The sequence below is a fragment of the Miniopterus natalensis genome, chromosome 11 (assembly GCF_054644295.1).
Source record: "Miniopterus natalensis isolate mMinNat1 chromosome 11, mMinNat1.hap1, whole genome shotgun sequence".
In the NCBI taxonomy this organism is placed as follows: Eukaryota; Metazoa; Chordata; class Mammalia; order Chiroptera; family Miniopteridae; genus Miniopterus; species Miniopterus natalensis.
In genome coordinates, this window is record NC_142091.1 from 58,610,371 (window position 1) to 58,626,762 (window position 16,392).

Genomic DNA, 16,392 nt, shown 5'->3' on the forward strand with positions numbered 1-16,392 from the left:
AATCTAACTGTGCACACATGATATATGAATAGTATCAAACCTGTGAACTCTTCATCCAATGACATATGATACAGCTCAGTATATCAGAGATTTTGTTTTAGTGGAGGGAAAGGCCAGGGATCTTTAGGTGAATCTGATGACCAACTTAGATAAGTAGTTGACAAACATTTCTGTAAAGGGCCAGACAGTAAATATTTTAGGCTTGGGGGAGGGGGCTCATATAGTCTCTGCTGCAATTACTCAACTAAGACCTTATAGCATGAAACAGACAATTTATACATGAATGAGTGTAGCTAGGCCTCAATAAAACAAAAAACAAACAAGTGGCTGGCTGATCCCTGTCCTAGATTAAGAACTACTGAAACAATCATGTAATGTACCACATGATGACTATAGTTAACAGTGCTGTATGGTATATTTGAAAGTTTCAAGAGAGTAGGTCTTAAGAGTTCTCATCGCAAGGTAAAAAACATTGCTGTTGTTTTTTTGTATCTATATAAGATAACGGCTGTTAACTGAACTTACTGTGGTTATCATTTCATGATACATGAGAGTCATTATGCTATACACTTTAGACTTACACAGTGCTGTATGTCAATTACATCTCAATAAAATGGGGAAAATATCATGTGAGACTATCCTTAGACCCATTCTCCCCAAGCAATATTTTTTCCTGTGCTGCAGTAATATGAAAAACATAATATTATAAAAAGCCAAACATCACATTGAACTTCCATTCATGGAAATCTATCTGTAAGCTGAGGCACAACATATGGTGTCAGGTCTCCATAGTTATTTCTCTATTGGGGGATTCTCATCTCATGGGGAGATAAGTGTGTTGGAGTGTGACTGGGGAAATACTCACCAAGCTCATCCATTCTTTACAAAATTAATTTCCAAGTGCAAAAACATTCAGAGCAGATATTTTTTAAGCGAAGCAAAACAAAACAAAAACGTAAGTACAAAAATTCTTTGATGCCACAGTAGTAAGTCAGATTCTAATGCAGTCTCTCAGGACCATGACATTTACATTTGCTTCCAGGGAAGTCTTTAAAAGGTGGAAATTCTTTCCTTTGAAAGAGGTATGGCTGGAAAAATCACCTCATTCCAATACTCAACGTTCAACGAAATACTGTACTAATCTACATAAGCTTGAGGGAAAAGTGTATCAGTGTTACTGAAAAGCACCATATGCATAGTACCAAATAGAGAATCCAGCAAGACACTGGAAATTAAATGGTCAACAAACTATAAGGATACACATACGGGGCCTTCTCTGGAAACAGACCAGACATTCCGGAAATGAGATATTTAATACAAGCACTTAGAGAAAATTACTGAAAGTAAAATCTCAAATTCAGAGAGTGCACTTTTACCCTAAGGTAGTAATAATAAGCAGTGCTAACAGCATCTCTCCCTCAAGTCCCAGGACGTGACAACAAGAGTAGGATTCTTCTCTCCTGTCACTTTGGAGGAGAGCACCCTGTTTCTTCATTAAAATAAAACTAGATGCTTTTGATTTGCTGTTCTTAACTAAAATATATGAAATATTTTTTTATCAACAGGTTGGAAATTTCTGAGGTTAATTTTTGTGTACAGAGTATATGTGCCACGTGCTGTAGAGTCGGCTCTGGTTCCTGGTGACCCTATGGATGAGTCATGTCCACGATGTTCTGGCCTCAGAATAGAAACTTCAAATTAACTTCAAATTAAAAAACAAACAAAAAGGATGACCTCTGAGGGCATTACCCTAAGTGAAACAAGTCAGGCAGAGAAAACAAATACTGTTCAAAGGCTAACTGTATAAACAGGTTAAAATATAGTAAGGTCAAATAAAATCTATTTTATAGGAGAAAATACCTCTAAAGTAAAACTTTAGAGTGAAATCATTAGTGTCTTTAGAAAAGATACAGTAATCAAATAAGCTGGTGTGTTCTACCTAATTTATATTGACATCCCATTTAAGTAGTAACTGAAGAGGGAGAGCCTATTAGTCCAACCAAACTCTCAGCGGACTGTAGTTCTGCGCGTAGTGTTCTCTATATTCAGAACAGCTAATGACTCAACTGTGAAGCATGTGACATGTGCTGTGTATAAAGTCCTTAATAAAGCAACATAACCCAACAAGAAAATTAAATCTATCTTTATATCAAAAATCCAAGGTTTTGATCAGTAGATATTGATTTATTAATAAATTATTTGATCCATACTTTACATGTAGATCAATACAGGCAATACAGTTTAGCATAAACAAGAGGACAATCAGCCTTCATATATATTGACAAGTTTCCCAATGGTCTGTTAATGTACAAAAGACTGGGACAAATTACTTATTTATATATACAAAACATGGTTATAAAGGCCAGCTGCAGGTATTTTTTTGGAAAGTGCATTTTAATAAGGTCCTATTCAGTTAGGGAACAAATGGGGAAGAAGTAGTTTGCACTACAGAGTTTAGCGCAAGAGCTTTCTCTTTTTCTAACCACGAAATCAATCATTTGTCCAGACTGTGGGAGTCAGAGTTAGTTACTGAAAAGAGCTCCGTATATAAACAAGTCAATAACTCATTGTGTGTTATTGTCGGGCTGAAGAAGTCGGCTTTCAAAAAGCTGGCCCTGCTTCTCTCAGAATGAATGTCACTGTATTCAGAGGCTGGGAGAGAGTCCTTTGTTTCCAGCCATTGCTGGCTGCCATTTACGTATGGGAACAGGAGGTGGCTGCTAGGAGAGTGGGGGAAGCCACTGTTTGGTATCATAGATGTCCAGGAAAAACTCTGAATTTTGTCAACCTAAATAGTTTATGTCTGGAAATGCGTTAATGGAATCGAAAAAGAATGACCACACAAAAATATATTCCGTAAAGGAGTTAAATAAAAATGAGTCTGTATCATTTAGAATTGGATGAGGCTGATATTTTTGGTTTCCTACATGTCAATGAAGATGAAACCAAAATATAGGCAATGGTTAGGAAAGTTCAAATGTACAAAATCAAACTAGTGACTAGGTCAACATGTCAAATAAATGCTATCTGTTCCTGCCAGAAATACTAAGGGTGATTCTTAGGACTTTCAAACGGAGTTTTCAAAGTGTGTGTGTCTGTGTGTGAATTTGTTTAAGGAAGGATGTCATGTGTTCGACATTTGTGATAAGTTAAAGAAATATGAACTATTTTTGATTTAAAAAATAATTTAAATATCCTTTAAAATTGAACTGAACCTACAATTCATAAGATGTAAATATTATCATAGTCTTACTTATTTCATCTTAAAATTTATTGAAACCTACTATTTATTTAGAATCAAACTAGGGACTATGGAGAAACACCAGACCAAGATTCAAGGTTTATAATTAGGTTGGGCAAATAAAAAATACATGTAGGTATCTTTAATAAATGGTTCTAGTGGAGGGGGTGCTGTCTGAAATCTTGAAACAAACGCCTAGCTCTTAATTAGATAAAGTTGGAGCTGTAGAGAAGAAGAGAGTTGGGAACGCAGAACTGAATCCAGCTGATCTCATTTCCCCTCACAATTCAGAAAACCATAGCAGTAAGTAGTATAACAGGCTTCCACAGGCAACGACTGGACTAGACCTTTTTCTAAGTACAAATAGGAGAGGCCAGATAGGCCACTATCCTCACAGAACGGTACCTGAATATGGGTTAGGCTAGGTGTGATGCACCTTACATCTTCAATAAGTCTGTTTCCAACTATTATTTCCTGCAATGATGGGAACACTGTCCTCATCAAGCCTTTGTGGCCTAGCTTTGGTCCAACCTCATCTGTGAAGCCTACTCTGGCTTTGCCCTCTCCCCACAGGCATAGATGAGCCAAAATATACTGCCATATACTACAAATAGTGCCCCTCCCTTCATCCCTCCTTTTATCTAGTATTTTTACTAAATGCCAGTGCTGATAGGAACAATGCATGAAGCAAATTATATATATAATCAATTAGATGCCTTTGGACCTTCAGAGAGCCAGCAGTCCATTGAGAACTGCAGGTCAGCAGTCAGCATTTCCCTAATTGTTTTCCTGTGTTTGTCCCTGAGGTAAAGAGCCATATCTTGTCATTCTCTTATATCCAATGAATCCAACCATAACTGGCAGGCAGCAGACATTCAATAAGTACCTGCGGGGGATTAGTAGTAATAGATGAAAATCTTCACATTCTAAGTGATTTTATTTTTCATTAGACAACTGTTTCCCAAACCATGTGCTGGGTCGTAGGTGATGGGGATTCTCTGGTCAAACAATTTTCTTAAACAGTAGGTTAAACCATGACATATGGGTTTCTCAATGGACATGACATCGCTGCTAAGGGCCTCTAATATGCTAAAACACATGGTTACTGACCCTGAGAGCCCTCAGGAGAGTCCAGCCAGATATACTTCTAGAACTGTTGTCAAGTGACCAATGATTCTCCAACTGAGTCGAGGATGGGCCTCTAAGAGTATATTCAAGAGTGAGCACCAGAGTGCTTGGTACCCACACCCAGGGTGCACAACTGTCTATCCATCAACACAGCTCAACCCTACCTGCTGGCTTTCCTCAAATTAATACACAATTATATCATATAATTTGTTTGGGCCTTGAAAAAGGCATTTATTCTATAATACCTCTAAAAAATAATGACCAAAAATTTGGGGGGAAAAAGAAATAATGAAACTAATATTTCTATAACTAAATATTCTACAATATTAATACATATATATGCATGAAACTTGTAATTTAAAAAGGACAGACTCTGATTAGCATTGCTTCTTTTCTTCTTACCCACCAATATGTGTCTTACTACTCATTTTTAAAATCTCCATCCACATTTGCCCCAACATAATTGCCTTTTCTCTCATTGTATCTCAATCTTTAAAAGATAAAATATAGTTGAAAAGACAACAAAAAAATTACAAAAAGAGACAAAAAAAGATAAAATATTATTGTCACCTGACTTGTAAAATTGCTAACAGCCTACTAAACTTCTCTGAGGGAATGGGTAGGAGAGCAATGGAAGCTTATGCATTCTTATTTAATAACTACATTAAGCTATATCTAATGCTTCTTAACAGTGAACTGAGATGAGAGAGTGCAAAGCTGGGTAGAGCTGAGGGTGGGACTCTCATTGTCTACTCTGTCACACTGTTTGGAGCACTGCTGAGGCATCATAGCATTCAGTCCTCAAAAGGGCTTCAGGAAGTTGAGTAAATGATGCTCAAAGAGGTTAAATAACTTGCTCTTGAGCACAAAGCAAAGAAAACTGAAGGACTGGGATTCAAATCCTGACAGGTCTGACTCCAGCACCCATGATTTTTAATTATGTCTTGGGTACATCAGAAGATATGATTAATAAATGGAGAAAACAGCTAGACAATAACAAATTGGCAAATTTTTCCTTCATATTGAAACATATGATTCTGAAAGTCCAGAGTGAAAAATCAGAATTCTATTAATACAAATTGATTTGTTGATGATGTTAATGAAAATAAATTGCATTTAGAGACTTTAGTCTAGTGGAATTTAGTTTGAATTTGGTACAAAACAGAAAGTGTGTTAAGATCCACTGACTGTCAGCAATTATTAATGAAACAATGCCACTTGGGTAATAATTCCTTACCTAACTTTCACTTCATGTCTAGAATTATTCTGTGAAATAAGTGAGACAGAGAAAAACAAATACCATATGATTTGACTTATATATGGAATCTAAAGAATAAAATAAATGAACAAACAAAATAGAAACAGACGCATAGATGCTGAAAACAGACTAATGATTGCCAGAGGGGAGAGGGTTGGGAGCTGGGTAAAAACAAATTTCATAAATTTTGATGAAATTAAAATGTAATAATAATGATTGAGTACAATATTTTGTGAAACATTTCTACTAATGAGAAAAAATGAAATTCTTTGGGGGGGGGTGAACAACATCTCACTGAATTGGGGTTCAAAGCTAATGTTCCCTATAATCAAACAACTTGCAAATATAGATCTGTGAAAACCATTCTTAACTTGTGTATCATCCGAAAACAGGTAAACAGTAAGGTTTGGGCCATGGGCTATAGCTTAGCAACCCCTATATTAGGCCATAAACATTGAGAGCAACACTTTCCAACAGAAATGTAATGTGAGGCACATATGTAATCTTAAATTGTCAAGCAGCCACATTTAAAAAAGGTGAAAAACAGGCTAAATTTATTTTAGTAATTTATTTAACCAAAATATTACCATTTAAACATAAATCAGCACAAAATTATTAATTAGATATTACATCATCTTTCATACTAAATCTTTGATATCCAGTGTGAATTTCACACTTACAGCATGTCTCGATTTGGACTAGTCATATGTCAAGTACAGCACAGCTCTAGGGGTCAAGTGTGAGTCAGGGGCTAGAAATGTATAAACAAGAGAAGTAGAACATATAGAATCTATATTCCACTGGCGAATCTACAAATTTCAAAAATTTCGTCAAAAGGTGGCAGAATTTTGTCATGTGGAAAGTGGTCCAATGTACTGCCAGATATTCCAGATTCTCTGAGAAACAAAAAACCTAGAATTTAATGAAAAAGTTGATTTTTGGATGTTGGTAAATAATTTTTTCAAAAATTTATACATACTCTACAGGTCAGATAATTCAAATCTGAATACTAAATCTGGCCATGAGCTCCTCCATATCCATGCCCTCTGTCCATGTCTGTCATTTTGGTATTTAGACTAAAGTGCACATTAGGGCTCAAAAGTTATGACTTTCAAATTAAGACAATAAGTACTTACAAATAAAATGCTTAGAGCATGTCAAAGAAATGATAATGAATGAAATAAAACTAATTATGGAATTATATCAACATTTTTAAGCATCTTATAAAAAATAAGTTTACCCACTGAGATTATTCAATCTCAATACTTATTTTAAATAATAAAATTCTTCAATTAAATGTAGCCATAATCACAATAGCCAAAAGATAGAAGTGACCCAAATGTGTGTCAACAAAATGTCTATATACCACATTTTGTTTATCCATTCATATATATAAATGAGAGAGAGAGAGAGACATCGATTTGTCATTTCACTTATTTATTCACTGGTTGATTCTTGTGTGTGCCCTAACTGGGATCGAACCCACAACCTTGGTGTATCAGGACAACGTTCTAACCAACTGTGCTACCAGCCAGGGTCCAGTCTGGGATTTTTAAGTACAATTTCACAGGGCAAATGCTTCCTGAAACTCTTTGGATCTCTTCTCCCTGACCCAGCCAGATTTGCATTTATAGAGAATTCAGAGCAGGATGCTCCCAGCTCAGGATGCTCCTAGCTCAGTGCTTCTACCAACCAGTATCAGAGAACTCCCATCTCCATGCACCGTCTGTGTCTGGAACTCATTTCTGAGGGAGGTCATGGAGTCGAACACTATGACTGAGAAAGGAACTGCTATTCGCAATGCAGGCGGTAAGTGTGAGCCCAGACTGCAAGGGCAATCAAATCTCATGCTTCGGGAAAGAAAATGGTCATTTGCAAGGTCAGGAAGGAATTTCCTCTTCTCTTTTAATAGAAGTATCAAGCAACTTGAGGGATGAATTATGGGGGAGGGGAAATTTGTCTTGGTTCTAAAATACAAAGTATTCACAATACCTCTTCCACCAGAAAGATCAATGCATTAACTAGGTAGGTGGTGTGACCCTGTGTGAACAGCAGGTATCCCGTGTTTCCTATCGTTCGACATGATACACCTTTAGCTCATTTCTACCATGTGTCTTGGCAATAACCCCAAGCAATTCTTTAGTTGACAGTTATAATAATAAAATTTTATTTCCATTAATTTATTAATTTCTGATTACTTTAATGCAGCAATGCTTCAGCAATTAATTTTACTGTCACTTTAGTTTCAATAAAATTTAGTTTTCATGATGTAAAACCTTAATAGGTAATTATAAGCACTTAACATTTATGTAAGATTTACCTTCACTACATTAAATAAGTAAATACAAAGGTCTCATGAATAAAGTGCCTAAGACTAATCACATATTTTTAAATATATGTACTTAATCTTGTCAGCTATGTTGAAACAATCTAATCAACACAAGACACAAACAACATATTTTTAATAATTGTTTTGACTTGAATATCCATTACATATGAGATTGAGAATTCATACCTCAGAGCTTCCCAATTCATGATATTAATTGGTTTGTTACATCTGTGCTTCTAATAAGCCTTTATCTTAGCATTTTAATATAAACATTTATACTACATAAATGTGACATGCTTTAACAACTGACATGGTATGATACTTCTATGGAGGGTCACAGATGTGTTAATAATGCTAGAATAATAACCTGAATTATAATTGAGAATTTCCCCCCTTTGCCTTACAAAAATAACAGGTTTTAAAAGACTACCCCTGATTTTCTAGAGGACTGTTCCTGCTGCTACAGCTGTTGTTTCTGAGTCTGAGTTCTGAACTCCCCAAGAGAGCAATGCCCCCAAAAATGTCAGTACCTGATCCCACCAGTAGGTGCTACTTAAAACCCAGGTTCATCCCAGGATGCCAGAGGAACAAGTGTAGGGCAACTGTTGAACAGAAACAAGCATTACGGTAAAATCTTTTATGTATTTATTTTTTATTATAGAATTCAACACTGTTTAGAAGAATGCCAGTCCTGGATCCATTTCCTTATACTCCGAATTAACAAAGGATCGGAAATGCTAAAATTTATCTACATTTACTTCCAGTACTGGCTGCATTTTTATTTCTGTGGAAGTTTGATTATGAGTAAAGAGTACAACCACCACCCGACCCTTACGGTTCCTAGGAATTCCTTATGTTTGTACACAGGTTAGAAATGATGAGATTCTATTAAAATTCATTATAACATTGCAGGATTTTTTTTTTAAATCCTTCCCTCTCTTAGCTATTAGCTTTTTTTTTTTTTTTTTTTTGTGCCATACTCAGCCTGACCCTGCCTGTGAAGCTGGAAGTTGGCAGCTGTGATTGCAGTACAGATTTCACACAGTGTAATTACTGCAGTGACACTAGGACTGAGAGGTACAAAGAAGAAAAAAAAAGAGGCCCTACAGGTTATTAGCACTAAACACTGGGAGAAATCAAACGGGGAGTCAATGCGTAATTTCGAGGCCTATCAAGCCTCATCAGGAACAGCAGGGAGGAAAGTGCTTCACTTCATCATCTCACTCTCTGACTTTTGTTGAAAATTACAGTAATTAAAAAAGAGCTAAGTACTTCTCAGGCAAGGGGTCTTTTCTTTACCCATCACCTTTTAGTTGGCTGCTGATTCTGTGTGACCTTTTCCTTGGCTCTGTCTATCGCAGTCAACACAGATCTTTGTTGAACGGATCTCTGAAACCTAATTACTATCTGCTGGGTGATGCGGTATTGATCAGAAAAGGTGGCACAGCAAAATAGCACCAACACTGTGGCCTCGGCAATCGAAAAGCAATTCCAGCCCCACAGAAACGGCCCTTCCATCCCACTTATTAGAAGCAGCTGTGATGTTGCCGAATCAATACGCCACACTGGATTGCTTCTTTGACTAAAAAGCGGTCTTTTTTTTTAAGAAGTCATGTACAATCAGCGGCCTCTGACTTCAAAGGACTTTGCCCTAATGCACTGTGTGAGTGAACAAATTCTATGTTGGCAAACATCTTTAGTACCAGGAGTGGTGCTGGTGGTGGTGTGTTGTTGTTTTTTTAAATCACTACTTTTAGTTAGCATCATAATGGAGTATCAGTGTGGCTGATCCATCCAGAAAAGCTTCAGCTCTTATTATTAACAAAAGGGGTCATTGGATATTATACTTCATCAGAAAAAAATGCTCAAATACATTGGAAAGCATAAATTAATCTAAATGGGACAGTTTAATACTCAAAAATTAATCAAATCATTTTAACAAAGAATACGTGTCTTCTAAAAAATAATAGTTGTTAACCTCATGTTTTAATACATATAACAGGCAAAAGTTGAGTTGGGATTCATGGATCTTTAGTAAGTAAAAAGACGGAGTGGTGTTATAGAGAGAAAATATTTTTTAATACATGTTGTTATTTCAAGTAAAGGAAAACTGTCATTCTATTTGCATTAAAAGAAAAATAAATATGCATTCAAATTCCTTTAAATTCTAACCTTTAAAATTAGCTGTGTTGGTAATTATACCTAAGAAAAAAGTTATGGTGATTTGCTTGGAGTTTTATCAACTCTTACAATATAATATAAAGACTTGGCAGCCAGGGAAGCATAATAACCATTCAAAGCTGCTGTCATAACTAAAGCTAAGAAGACAGCTCAGTTCAGTTTATATTTCAGACACCTATAGCTCAAATAATTAACATTTCATTGGGAAAAGATGTCACCATCAATTACTTACTAAATTTCCTAAAAATTTCAAACTCTCTAGGTCTCATATGATTCAAATATATCATATTTAGTTAAAATATCCTCCCAGCTAAAGCATTAACTGCATGAGAAGGCATAGCAATGACATAGTCAATAGTTTGTGTATGGGGGCTTATTTAAAGATAATTACAGAATTTAGATAAATCAAAACCAGCAATGAATTTCCCAAAAATTTTACCTAAAATTATTTTTGCAATTTTCTTCCCAAGACTATGGTTCTACAAAACAATGTGGCATAACACTAACACTGTAAGATTACAAGTAAATTCTATACTTTATCTGAGAAGTGGATTTCATTCACCTATACATGCTTAAGGGCAATCATAAAAATTACGCGGCATATAAAAATTAGCACAGCTGTGAAAACGGAGACATGGAGAAATCCAGCTACCTCTATTACTTTTCTAACAAGCTCTACATCATAGCCTTTGACACCTGATCACAGTTTGCTAAAGCTACTGTCAGCCCTCAGGTCCAGACACTTTTCACCATCTGATTTTTCCATATTTTGACTTAAAAACCAGAGGTTCCCAAACTTGTTCCATTAACAGAACCTTGGTGAACAAAAGTTCAAAATATTCCATGGAGCCCTGAGCATTTGCAGCAGCCCACTGAGGTGTCTGGGTTCACAGTTTAGGAACCAAACTTAAACCATTCATTTTTTTAAACAATATTTTACTTGTAATCTCAATACATAGAACAAAGGCAATATTTCTTATTTTATGAGTTCCAAGATAGAACAATCACTTATTATAGTACCAATCAATGTGTGTGTGTGGACGGGAGTTTATGAACACAGAAAATGGAATGTCTTATATAAAAACAAATAGTTTTGGCCCAGCCGGCGTGGCTCAATGGTTGAGCACCGACCTAGGACCCAGGAGATCGAGGTTTGATTCCTGGTCAGGGCACATGCCCGGGTTGTGGGGTCAGTCCCCAGCAGCAGGCAGCCCATCAATGACTCTCTCATCACTGATGATTCTCTCTCTCTCCCTCTCCCTTCCTCTCTCTGAAATCAATAAAGATATATTTTTTAAAAAATTTGAATTCTCGATTTTGCTTGTTTTTATTCCTATTCATTAATCAAAGGTGCTAACCTTTGATTCCACTGTAACAGTAACTCCAAAAGAGTTTGTGCACTTCTCTGGTATAATTTGCATAGTTTAAATAATATTCACAGATGTTTAATGAGCTTCTGTAGAGTTATGTACCTATTACAAAATATGTTAGATTTGCTCACAAATCTCTTAGAACATTAAAATAAGCTAAAAGAGAGCTTGAAATAGTAAAATGTATAAGACCCACATTTAAATGAAAGGTACAAATGAACATGTTTTAAGCATATTTGTTCATCTGATTTGTTTTAAGGGAAGATGCTATTTTTTGTAAGAAATATGTTTAGAAATTCTCAAGGGGACACTTTTAGGCATACAAAACATAACCCAAGACTTCAAATAATCAAACATCCTTGATCATGAGAATATGAGAGAGAGAGAGAGAGAGAGAGAGAGAGACAGGAAGAAAGGCACAGAATTATGGTTAGCCTCTGTGACTTTTCAATAACAGAGCCCTGCGCATTACCATGAATTACCCAGCCTCCTTGGCAAACAGGCATGGCCAATGATATGTAAATACAAACTGTGGGACTTCCAAGAAAAGTCCTTGTGCCCCACCATACTTTCTCCTCCTCGATTCTTGGAATACACATGATGACTAGAGGCCCAAGAGTTGTCCTTGGACCGTGAGAGGAAAGCCAGAGAATCTCAGTGTCTTCAATCTGATATCCTGGGGCTTCTGAACTAATGCCAGCAACTGTCTCCCACCAGACTTCTCATCGAATGATTTAAGCCACAGTTAAGTAGGTTGTCTGTGATACTGCAGTCAAATCTAACACTAATTAATTAATACAGTCTATGAAACCCATGGCACGAATTTCTGTAAGTGGAACTATTATGCAACTATATTTCACTCCACTAGGGGTGAGAAGGGGGATGGAAAAAGAGACATAAATTTGTTGAAGCATAAATCTAGGAAAAATCATTGGATGTCCAAGCAAACGTATCAACAGAAAATAACTCTTACCACAAGTCAATATCAGATTTCAAAATCACCAAAAAATCATTCGTTTAAATGTTGACTTGTTGAGAGCTAAAAATTAGTTCTTCAGTAAACATTATGTCTTAATACTCAGACATCACCCTCACAAGTTTCATAAGGCAGCCTTTCATTTGTCATGGATTTGACACTTAATTACTTAGACTCTTCTTTTTTTCTCATCCTGAGCAAGCATTTGTGAGAATTCTCAGATTACAACCTTCCTTTCTATATCCAGAAAAACCACCCTAGGCTAGGCTTCAGTCTTCTAATCCATAATTACTATAATTGCTTTCTAAATCGTCTTCCCAACCACCCTTTCTTATCCATCTATCTCATCTCATCTCAGATCCTTCCATTTCATTATGTCATTTTCTGCTTATACAGCACTGACCATAGACTCTTAACTGCACACTTTATGCTCTTATATGTTTTAGCTTTCTACTAAATGGTAACATCATGAGAGGACACTATGCCCATACTTTTCCACAGTTCTCAATCCAGTCTTCACATTAGAACGATCTGGAGACCTTTTAAAAAAATACCAATGCCCCAGGCCAACCTCTAAAGATTCTGATTCAATTAATCTGGGTGAGGCTCAGGCACCTATATCTTTTAAAATACCTACCCACCACCACCAATCAAATCAGCCTTGGAGATACAGTAGTGAGCAAGCAGACAATAAATCTTATACAAAAGTCACTTCGTGCCTTTATTCAAATGATGCCCTGGGTATATGTGTACTCATACATACAGGCATGCACACACACCTACAACCTCCCCAAATGTAATTTACCCATCCTTTGAGTTTATACTTCCTTTGTGGATCATTCTTCGATGACAACTATCAACACTGATCTAGCTGTCCTCTAATTCCATGTGATGTACCCACCCCCAACCTCTTTAAGCTCCTTTGGTTGTTATTTTTTCTGTAACACACAATTAGCACCTCACTGTATGCTGTCAAGCTGCTCATCTGTGAAACAAGCACAGTGGCCTAGTTGACCTCAAAAGTCACTTCCTTTGACTCTAACAATCTATGAATTTATGATTTGTCTGTACTGGCTGATTTAGTATTTCTTATAGATGGTTTTTTCCTGCTAATCATTTAATATTTGTATATTTTTTCTGTTGTCAACTAAAGCATAGGTCACTTAAAGGAATGGTTTTATAGATCTATGGTAGATTCCTACCTCAAAAGTATACTGAATATGTTAAACCAAGCTTGCTGCCATATAAAAATAAAAAAGAAATGAGTGAAGGCAAATCCTTTGAGGAAGCAGTTTTCTACGTATTAGGAGAGTGGGCTTCGAAGACAAACTAACTGGGTTATTCACCCAGCTCCTACACTTACCAGATATGTAGTATTGTTTCTTAAGGAAATTATTTGACATCCTAAGTCTCAGTTTTCTCATTTGTGAAAAGGAATTAATAATAGTACCCACTCATAAGGTTGTGGTAAGGATTAAATGAAAATACACACACACATACACAACACAGTACAGCATGTAATAAATATTTAATAAATATCTATTATTGATTGGATAAAGGCAATAAAATATTTAAGACTGAGGATTAAAATAATAAAATAAGCATATGATGACTGTGGCAAGACTGGATATATAGATTCAGACAAATTTAATAAGTGAATTAATATGAAGCTGCAGTTCAAATAAAATTAAGCCCCTACTCAGAGCAAGGCCCTTACTCAGGCTCTGTGGCCAATAAGGCAGACAGAGAACCAGCCAGAGAATAATTCACACATTCCTGTGTCCGCTTCCTCTTTGTCATTACACTAAAAAGGACAGTTGAATTACTCATTCATTCATTCATTCACCAAATATTTACTAATATTTGCAAGATACTGTACTAGGTGCTGAATTATAAAAAATGAGTTTTGCTTTCATGAGTGTGTGGTATAGGTATGGAGATAGCATATAAACAAAGCAGAAAACACAAAGCAAAAAGCTATACTTGACATAAGATACACACACAATCATTGCAGAAGTTTACAGGAGAAAGAAATAAGGGAGGACTTCAGGGAAGGGGTTGCAACCAAAGTGGGCCTCAGAGAGACAAAGATTTGGGTTAAGGAGCGTTTTTGCCTTCCCTTGGTGGGAGCAGCCCAAGCTAAAGCCCAAAGAAGGAAACTGTGGGACACATGGGTAGGGGTGGGGGTGAGGGTAGGGAGCAGGCAATAACGGCCAAAGTCATCATTGCTTCCAGGCTGAGTTGGGACATCTGGACCTTCCGTTTCCCAACCCTTTTGGCAAAACCTATATCTTACTTTAAAAGACTAATAATATTCCTCAAATAAAACATCTTAAATTCTAGTCACTTGAAGACAGCAACAAACTTACATTTTAATATCCTGTAATCTGATGTTTCACTAGCCACCTAAACCACAGAGCAGCACCACATTCTCTAAAAGCAAAAAACTTCACAATCAACGATCTCTATGGCCTACTTTATACCTCTTCTTTGTTGGGGCACAAGAGGCTATTGGGATCAAAGCTTCAATAGTTGGGTTTCAATAAGGGTAGGAAAAACCAGCATCCTAATGTGACAGTTCTACACCTGAATCTCTACAGTGCCAACTGACCCATGAGAAAAGACCACTGGATTCATCACTGAAACAGGAGTAGGTAAACCTTTTCTCCACGGGGCTGGATGACAAATGTTTCCCACTTTGCTAACCATATTGTTTCAGTTGCAACAACTCAATTCTGGTGTTGTGGCACCAAAGCCGTCTAAACAAATGGACACAGCTGTGCTTCTATAAAATTTTATTTACAGAAGCAGGTTGCAGGCCAGATTTGTCCTATGGGCTATGGTTTGCTAATCCTTGGTTTATAATCACTAATATTTATTTCTCTTTCAACCTATGTGTCTATTGCAGATTGGCTGGATATCTCATATCTCTTCACTCCATGACCCAAAGTGATAGAGCTGCTTCTATCCCCACCAGTCACAGTGGCGGTGAGGAAAAAAGATCTGAAGGGTCTCCAACAGGAAATAAATGGCCCATCCAGAAGTGACAATCACTTCCATTTACAACTTACTGGCCAGAACAGGTCACATGATTCACCCAATCACCAGAGGCTTCTGAGTACAATCATACGCTGTCTGGAAAGCAGAGACTCTGAAATGTTTGGTACAGAGCATTTGTACTGTCAGAACCTACTTTAAATCAAATATTGTTTTACGAAAAGTTTCCTTTCGCTCAAACAAGTTTCGTGTGTATAGCACTGACAAATTGTAGCCCATCAAGGTAAGCTAATAGACATTTCAATTGATCTAATAATCATTCTAAATAGATATAGTTGAAAGACTCGTGATCTCTCAAAAGAGTTATTCTTCTGTGAGAAATTCATTTGGCATATTTCACTTTATATAACACATTAAGAAAGAATAATTGATAAAAGAGAAAATAAGTGATTGAATGAAAAAGCCGATGGTCAGAGTGACAGATTTCCATCACGTAAAATGTGCAAAACAGCTTAGATACACATATATGTAATTATAGATCTTATCATGCTTCTTAATAACTTTTTTAATTATATATTTTCCCATTATCTAAACTTCAGATCCAAGGTGATACCTTCTAATATCTATCAACCAGATTTTTTCTTTCCTTATATCTTTTGAAAAAAGTAATTATTAGCTTCAGTTTAAGAATTCTAAGATTATTTTAGTTGTAATGATAGACACTAGGAGTTATATATTAACTTTTAAAAGAACTATAAAAGAACTATAGACATTTCCTGGAATTGCCATTTACTGCTAAAGTAATGAGATTAAGTTGAAAATAAGATTTTATATCCAAATGATTGCCCACCTACCAACATTTTTTTCTTTTTCGTTTTTTTATAATTTCTTTTTAAAAATAAAAAAATTACC

The 16,392-nt window shown here is 36.1% G+C and overlaps 1 protein-coding gene across 1 annotated transcript in view; it reads right to left on the reverse strand.

Moving 5' to 3' along the window:
• Positions 1 to 16,392, reverse strand: part of DCDC1 (doublecortin domain containing 1) — a 151,418-nt gene that overhangs the window by 54,190 nt on the left and 80,836 nt on the right. The window lies entirely within an intron of this gene.